Raw genomic sequence first — 6,975 nt, 5'->3', positions numbered from 1 at the left:
GGGCGAAGGATTCTAGCGCCCCCTGCCGGAGGTTCCGTCTAAGCTCCCGCCGCTGTTTTTTACCTTGAGAGAAGGGTGGGAAGGAGGGAGAGGCGGGGCTTAAGGGAAAAGGCGGGTTGGGATTGGGGGAAAGCGGGAGGGCGGGGCCTTGGAGGGCGGGGCTTAATTGGAAGCCCAGCCAGATGGGCGGGGTATAAACAAATAATAATAATAATAATAATAATAATAATAATAATAATACTAATACTAATAATACTAATAATACTAATAATACTAATAATACTAATAATACTAATAATAATAGTTGTTTTATTATTATTATTATATTTTTATTATTATTATTATTATTATTATTATATTTTTATTATTATTATTATTATATTATTATTATTATTATTATTATATTATTATTATTATTATTATAGACGGGAGAGAGAATAAAAATGGCATTGATTTTGTGCTTGGGAAGCAGCAATCCTCGAAGTGGTTTATGGAAAAATATATACAAAAATAATTCAATAAAACTTTTATTTTATTTTATTTTATTTATTTTATTTTATTCATTCACTCATTTATTCATTTAAAAAACCTCAATAAGACTACCACTAGCAGAATGTTGCAACAGCAATTTTAAAAGGTACAAAATGTCAAAGCCGCAATGGGTTAGGCTAAAAGCTCGAATTAAAACTCGTGCAAAGCTCTGTGGAGAAAGAGAAGAGTTGAATATAAATGAAAATTATGTCCTTGCTTGCAGGCAGTTTGGTGTCACTACCTGAAGAGGGTAGCACATGCCTTTTCTGTTCCTATGCTTAGTTTGGGGAAAGAGGTGGATGGGATTTTTGCAGCCTTCTGGTTCATCGTCCTAACTAACCAGATCCTTACATAAGTCTGTGGGATGTCTCCCACGTCCAAAGTACCAGCTGCAATCTGTGCAAACGTCCTCGCTCCCCGCAAATCCTGCCTCAAGGAAATACAGATTTCTCCATTTGGAATAAAATCGCACTCTTAAAAACAAACAAACAAAAAATCAATTTTGTTCCAGGGGTTCCTGAAGAACTCACCTATAAAGTTGCAAACAACCCTCCAACATTTCCCTGATGAAAAAAGGGACGTCCTCTTCCATGCCCTCCAACATTTCTCCCATGAAAATAGGGACGTCCTATTCCATCCCCTCCAACATTTCCCTGATGAAAATAGGGACGTCCTATTCCATCCCCTCCAACATTTCCCTGATGAAAATAGGGAGGTCCTATGCATTAACAACAACAACAACAATTTAAAAAAAAAGAACAAAAATCCTGGACAGCATCTTAAAAAGCAGAGACATAACCTTGCCAACAAAGTCAACCCTATGGTTTTCCCAGTAGTGATGTGTGGAAGTGAGAGCTGGAGCATAACGAAGGCTGATTGCCGAAGAATGGATGCTTTTGAATTCTGGTGCTGGAGGAAACTCTTGAGAGTCCCATGGACTGCAAGAAGATCAAACCCATCCATTCTGAAGGAAATCAGCCCTGAGTGCTCACTGGAAGGACAGATCCTGAAGCTGAGGCTCCAAGACTTTGGCCACCTCCTGAGAAGAGAAGACTCCCTGGAAAAGACCCTGATGTTGGGAAAGATGGAGGGCACAAGGAGAAGGGGACGACAGAGGGCGAGATGGTTAGATAGTGTTCTAGAAGCGACCAGCATGAGTTTGACCAAACTGCGGGAGGCAGTGGAAGACAGGAGTGCCTGGCGTGCTCTGGTCCAGGGGGTCACAAAGAGTCGGACACGACTAAACGACCAAAGAACAACAACAACACACCCATGGATCAAGGGATGTGTGGGACATCGAAGCACCTGACTTTTGCAACAACTGGAATGTAGGGGTTTGCACAAAGGCAAGAACTATGTCTTTTGCTCCTTGCACTTTCGACTGTCTTCCTCCCCACCTTTCCCCCCTGGTCCGTCCCACCACTGGGCAAACAGCCCCCCGGGAATGTTACTCCAGAGGAAATGTGGTCCTCTGGACTGAAAACTTTCCTCACTCCTGAAGGATGGGAACATTTAGAAAACCAGCTCGGACAGCAAATCTCTCCCGTGCTAAAAGGTTTTCGTGTTTCGTGTCGTTGAGAGCTCTCCATACGGGCAAGGAAGGGGGATTATTATCTGGACGTGGCTTCAAGTATGGGATATATGTTAAGAATATCAGTTACTCCCTTTGCTTGTGTGTGTTCAGGGGCCCAGATCTTTTGAAGCAAATTGGGGCTTGGACCCCCAGCCTTTAGCACATTGCGGGAGGGATATAATTTCAAGGAGCAGGAAAGCCTCATTAGCGATGGCCTCTTAATCTCCTTTCGGCTTTGCCCTTGAACAAGAGCCCTGTGTAGTTTATGCAACTATTAGGCTCGGTTTGCCCTATTTGTTTCAACAAATGGCTCTCTTTTGCCTTTGCCTGTCAGAAAATCACACGCGCAAACCGCCTTAAGGCCAAGGCTATCGAAGCAATAACTGTGTTTAACTTAGGAAACAAAACAAAAAAGTGCAGGGAACAAGCCGTTTCAGCTGCCACCTTAGATCAAGAACAGGACGCTAGACTAGATGGGTCTTTGGCCTGATCCTGCAAGTCTTCCTTATATCCTTATGGATACTGTGGTTGCCAATTGGAGCGCTCGCAAGCCAGTGTTTCCCGGTTGTTAGTGTTTACACTACATTTTAAAAGATTTGCCTTGAGAGAGTCTTTGAACCTCTTTTGTTGACCACCAGCATTACGCTTTCCATTTTTAAGTTCGGAATAGAGTACCGTATTTTTTGCCCTATAGGACGCACTGGCCCATAGGACACACCTAGTTTTCAGGGGGGAAATTAAGGAAAAAAATATGATCCCCCCCCCCTGCAGCTCTGGGAGCAGTGGACAGGCTGCACGCAGCCTGTGCGCTACTCCAAGACCTTCTCCCTGCTTTTGCAGGAGGTGGCGGAATTCCCCCACCTCGCGCAAAAGCCCGCAGGAGGGAGAAGGGACTGACTCTGCCAGTCAGTCCCTTCTCCCTCCTTGGGGAAAAGCCCCCAAGAGCCGCTCGCTCTTTAAAGGGTGCGCGGCTCCTGCGGGCTTTTCTAGGAGGGGGGGAACCCCCCCTCGTAGAAAAGCCAGCAGAAGCCGCGGAGCCCCTTTAAAGAGCGTGCGGCTTTTGCCTGCTTTTGCGGGAGGTGGGGGAATTCCAGTATAACGTAACTGTAACAACTTTCTAAAACTGTCCAATCACTGAACGTCACTTTCGATCCCTTAATTTGCATAGCTATCTACAGTATCCCCCTGCTGGCCGAGGGTGAGAACTTCAGTACATAACAGGGAATGAGAACCAGGGGACAGACGGAATGGAGTACTCTGGATGGAGGACATGGCCGGCTGACACTCTGAACAGAAACATGCCTTTTGAACCTCCCTTCTTGCCTCTGAAGAAAGAGGGACCTGTCCACATCGCTTGTGCAACAGTCCATCAGCTCTGCCTTCCCAGGGGCCAGGGGTTTTTGCTGCACAACATCCCAGCTGGTCCTCTGGGGGTTATTACTCCCTTGTCGTGTCAACTCTTTGCCAGATCCATCCTTCTTCCTTAGCCAGGCCTGGCTTTGCAATTCCTGCTTCCCTAGAATGCACTTAAGGGCTTTCCCCTGTTTGGAACAGCCTACTTAATCTCCTCTTCCGTGGTCCTTTCCACCTCTTCTGCTGAAATGGCCTTCGCTTCTTTTCCCACGCTTAGGACTCATCCATTCCTCAAAATGTTTACAGTCTTAAAAGCCTGCTTCTGCTCGCTTGCTTACTCTATCCTGGGCCTCCCTGCCTGAGCCATCGTGGCCGCCATTAATCCATAGCTGCCAACGTTTCCCTTTTTTAAAGGGGAATTCCCTTACTCCGAATAGGATTCCTTGCACGAAAAGGGAAAAGTTGACAGCTACGCATTGATCATTGAATTCTGGTGCTGGAGGAGACTCTTGAGAGTCCCATGGACTGCAAGAAGATCAAACCTCTCCATTCGGAAGGAAATCAGCCCTGAGCGCTCACTGGAAGGACAGATCCTGAAGCTGAGGCTCCAAGACTTTGGCCACCTCATGAGAAGAGAAGACTCCCTGGAAAAGACCCTGATGCTGGGAAAGACGGAGGGCACAAGGAGAAGGGGACGACAGAGGACGAGATGGTTGGAAAGTGTTCTGGAAGCTACCAGCATGAGTTTGACCAAACTGCGGGAGGCAGTGGAAGACAGGAGGGCCTGGCGTGCTCTGGTCCAGGGGGTCACGAAGAGTCGGACACGACTAAACAACTAAACACAACAACATGTATTGATCTCCCCTCTTTTCTGGCTCATCAGGTACAAACCACGCCCCTCATCCCCAAGTTCCCAGCTGGTTTGGCCAGTGCTCCCCGCACTCTTCGTTCCAGGACTTTGAAGCCACTGGTTCGAGTCCTACCCTCCGGCGGCAATTTTTCAGTGCGGACTCAGCAGCAAGGGCAGGAAGCTGCAAGAGAAATAAAGGAGCTGAAATATGGAGCCAGCTGTGTTCACCCTCCGAGTCTGGAGCTGATATTAATTAGCTGTTTTAATTTTAATGTTTTTACGCTGCTGCCTTCTGTGTTTGATTTTGGGGATATTATCGGAATTTATTGTTTTGGATTTTAGACGGGGTGTTTCATATGTTTGGGTTTTATCTGATGCAGGCCACCTCCAGCTTACATTTTTTGTGCTTAGAAGATCAGTAACTTGCCTTCTAGGACAATGTCCAATTTGGAAAGGAAAGCAGGGTGCAGATTATTATTAAAGTTACTATCTCGGTTGAGTCAGGATTCAGGCAGGGCTGAGATGCAGAGGCAGAAAACTAATTCTGTTTAACAAATTTCACTCGATAAGTTCAAAAACCTCTGGAAAAACCCAGAAGCAGTTCCCATAAAGCCGTGACACAGTCGTTCATGTGTTGCTTGCTTTACGGATAGACTACTGCAAGCCCCTTCATGTGGGGCTTCCCTCGCCATTGATCCAGAACTGGCAGAATGCTGCAGCACAATTGCTGACAGAAGTGAGGCCTTGTTTGAATGCAATGCCTGTGCTCAGAGATCTGCACTGCTTGTCGATTTGCTGCTGGACCAGTTTCGTGGTTTCGCTAGCAGTATATAAAGCCCTTAACAACTTGGGACCAGTTCACTTACGAGATCATAGAATCATAGAATTGTAGAGGGACCCCAAGGGCCATCTAGTCCAACCCCCTGCAAAGCAGGGATCTCAGCTAAAACATTCAGCCCAGCTGTGGGACGAGACTGCTTTAAATGTTAGGGATGCTACTGAAATACATCCCTAGAGGGCAGCATTTCTCAATCAGATTCAAAACAGGTGAGATCCCCCGAAGGACCCAGGTGCGCAGCCTGTGGGTCATTCTGTACTCACAGCTGTCCATGGAGGCGCAAGTCAATTCTGTGTCCAGGGCAGCTCCATCTGGTACGCAGGATGAGACCCTCCCTGCCCAGAGACTGCCTTGCCAGAGTGGTGCATGTTCTAGTTATCTCCTGCTTGGACTACTGCAATGCACTCTATGTAGGGCTACCTTTGAAGGTGACCCGGAAACTGCAACTAATCCAGAATATGGCAGCTAGACTGGTGGCTGGGAGTGGCCACAGAGACCACATAACACCGGTCCTGAAAGACCTACATTGGCTCCCAGTACATTTCATTATTATTTTTTTCTATCCCAGCCTTGACTCCTCCCCAAGGAGCTTGGGGGGGGGGGGAGGGAGTTAAGACCTCAAAACTGTCACCTCTGTGTCAATTTTTATTTTAACCCACTTTTAAACATTTTTGGTGCGTTGTAAATGACAGAAGGAGCACTGCTTGTGCACATTCCGTGGCAAGACAGCGCTATTCCAGAGCTCACGAAAGTCCCATAAATGGGAAGGTAAATCTGGTTTTATCCAGTATGCATCTGAAGGCAGCCCTGTATTGGGAATTTTTTGACGTCTGGCGTTTTATTACGTTTTTATATATATAAATTTCAGTTTCATTGTTCTAGTTGGGACAATGACAATAAAGATATCGTATTGTATCGTATAAGAAGACCTTAGAATTCCTATAACAGTTACCAACAGAGGCGTGACGGAAAGCACTTTTGTCCAAGAAACGGACGCTGGCCCATTCCCCTCCTCATTCGTGAGTCAAACCCTCCACAGCTGCCCCCTCCTTTCTGGCCGGCGTTGGGAGATAAGCGCTCGGCTTTGCTGAAGTGGAAGCTGGATGGAAGAAGCATGTGGCCTGGCTGCCTCTCACCCGTCACTCTCCTGCTCCAGCTTCCAGGCCTATCGCTTCACCACCTTGTAAATGTCAGCAACTCGCTCACATGTGCTTTCATTATTTCTCTCTCTCTCTCTCTCTGTGTGTGTGTGTGTGTGTGTGGTTAACTTTCCAAAATAGGCCTTGCTGCTCTGAAAGCAGAGATAGATGTGCGAAAGCCCAGCCTGTGCCAGAATGTGGCAAAGGAATTCCGGCCGCTGCCCAGCCGCATCACAGGTCAAGGTTCGGATCCGAGCTTTGTTGCTCTGGTGGCTCCCGGACAACCAAGGTGGAATCTACATGCCTATTGAAAAAAACACTGTGAAAATGTTTTGTTTTTTTAAAAAAAGTTTTGAAAAATACATCAAAATATGCGTAGCTCACTGCCGCCATCTAGTGCCAAATTTGTATATTGCACATCACATTTAGAACATTTTACTGGCTGCTGTATAGCTGAGTCCCCATTTACGGAGCATGTGACTCCACCTGTTTCATACCATCCAACATTTCTCCAATGAAAATAGGGACATCTTATTCTATTAATATATTAATATATTAATATATTAATATATTAATATATTAATATATTAATATATTAATATATTAATATATTAATATATTAATATATTAATATATTAATATATTAATATTATACCCCACCCACCTGATTGGGTTGCCCCAGCCACTCTGG

Source organism: Podarcis muralis, chromosome 18 (assembly GCF_964188315.1).
Source record: "Podarcis muralis chromosome 18, rPodMur119.hap1.1, whole genome shotgun sequence".
In the NCBI taxonomy this organism is placed as follows: Eukaryota; Metazoa; Chordata; class Lepidosauria; order Squamata; family Lacertidae; genus Podarcis; species Podarcis muralis.
This window is presented reverse-complemented; position numbering follows the sequence as displayed.